Here is a 2,227-nt window from a genome sequence, read left to right as displayed (position 1 = left end):
AGTTGGCAGGAGACCGGGGTCTGAAAGGCCATTGTCTGTTGATGAAGGTCGGAATGACCATAGTAGGCGACGGAGATCGGGAGGGCCATAGTCGAAAGACCGTTGTAGTAGGGAGATACTCTGGAAGAACTCTAGGCCTCAGGTAGTGGCCCAGTATAAGTCCTGGCCTCAGGTGGTGTCCTGGTTGAGCACATGGTCTCAAGTGGTTGTTCGGCAGAGCAATGATGTCAGGCAGTGGTCTGACAAAGGTGAGGGCCTTCGGCAGTGGTCCGAAGAAGGTGAGGGCCTCTAACAAAGGTGAGGGCCTTTGGTGAAGGTGAGGGCCTCAGGTGTTGGTGAGAACATTTGGCTAAGGTGAGGGCCTTTGGTGAAGGTGAGGGCCTCAGGTGTTAGTGAGGGCCTCAAGTGTTAGTGAGGGTTTCAGGTGTTAGTGAGGGCCTTTAGCAAAGGTGAGGGCCTCTAGCGAATGTGAGGGCCTCAGGTGGTGGTCCGACGAGGCTCTCGCAGTGGTCCGGCGAGGCTCCGACGATGGTCCGGCGAGGCTCCGACGGTGGTCCGGTGAGGCTCCGGCGGTGGTCTAGCAAAGTTTCGGCGAGGATGAGGGCCTCATGTGGTGGTCCGGCGAGGCTCCTATGGTGGTCCGGCGAGGCTCCGGCGATGGTCCGGTGAGGATCCTGCGGTGGTCCGGCGAGGATCTTGCGTTGGTCCTGCGAGGTTCTGGTGGTGGTCGAGGAGGAGCTTCTTCCTTCTCTTCTCCTCTTCTCTTCTTCCTTGGGGTCCTCTTCCAAGAGAAATGAGGGGTCTATTTATATATTTTCTGGAGTGGCATGCCCCGTAAATAGGTGAGAGATCAAGGGTAAATGGGGAGTGGTTGGTTGGACGGCCGATATTGAACCCCTTGATCATGGACCATTCGTCAGGCATTTGGAGGCCTTAGTGATTTTGGAATTAGGTGATCTTGGTCTCGTTAGATTTATCTCGTCTAGCCATTCAATTCGAGTATAAGCTCGTTAAAATTGGGGACCGTTTGGTAACTCAAATTATGATTCGAACCTTCCAACAGCACTTCGAGTCTTCGATTTAGACTCATCGGATTGAGTTGAATTTGGTGTCGTTGGCTTCGTATTTCCAAGACGCTCAGTTTGACTATAAGTTCGCTAAAATCAGAGTTTGGGAGCTCCCAGATTTATTTTTTGAAGTTTTTGACTCCATTTTACATCGAGATTTGTGCCCGATCAAGGTAATTTTTTGACGATGTATCAGTTGCCCTCCTATTTTCGGACGTCAAAGTTCCATAAGTTCGAAAATACTAGTTCTAACATTTGACAGTGGCCGAATCGCAAATGTTGTGTTCCAAAAATTATTAACTTGCCCGAATGTGATCATAGAGATCCCGTTGAGCTCCGAAAGTGTCAAAAAATTGGTTTGCAACGTCAAAAAATGTGTCCGGGGACCCCAAAAATGTCGAAATCGATCCGTTCAGGGCAAAAATTGGGCCCAGGTACACGTAGGCAGCTGAACCGACTGTTTGGCCGGTCGGCCGCCACCCGCCAGGGTGCACCGCCGCCGTCGAAATCGCGCGCCGTTTTTGTTGGCAACTAATTTTAAAATCGGCTGCATTAAATTATTATTTTTTATGAGAGAGTGGGAGAGGGAGAGTGGGAGAGGGAGACTCCCCTTTCTTCCTATAAATAGGCCTCCCTTTGGACCTAATTCCATGCACGTTCTACTCTCCCTCTGTCCTTACAATTGAGGCTTTCCCTTGGTCCTCCGAGGCCCCTCTCTTTGCAAGGAAGTCCAAAGATTTCTTCATTCTCCCTCTATTCTTACAATTGAGGCTTTCCCTTGGTTTTCCAAGGCCCCTCTCTTTGCAAGGAAGTTTGGAGATCCCCCATTCTTCCTCTATTCTTCGAGATATCCTGCGGAGTTTTGATGTTAGTTGTTTGGAGATGGAGGTCGTTGAGACCGTTGTAAGGGGGAGGTTGAAAAGACTATTGAAGTGCAGAAACCCGGCGTAGGGTAAAATTCTGACGTTGGGGAAAGTATGATGACGGGTAGAAATTCAACATCGAGTAGAAGCCCAACAAAAATCCATCGACGGTCAGAAGTCTGACGACGGGTAGTAGCCCGGCGACAGGTAGAAGTCCGTAGTCGGGTAGAGGTACAATGTTGGGTAGAAGACCGACGAAAGTCCGTCGACGGGCAGAATTTCGACGATGGGTAGTAG

This window comes from Dendrobium catenatum, unplaced genomic scaffold (assembly GCF_001605985.2).
Source record: "Dendrobium catenatum unplaced genomic scaffold, ASM160598v2 fragScaff_scaffold_1719, whole genome shotgun sequence".
NCBI classification, from domain to species: Eukaryota; Viridiplantae; Streptophyta; class Magnoliopsida; order Asparagales; family Orchidaceae; genus Dendrobium; species Dendrobium catenatum.
Note: the sequence above shows the minus strand (reverse complement) of the source record.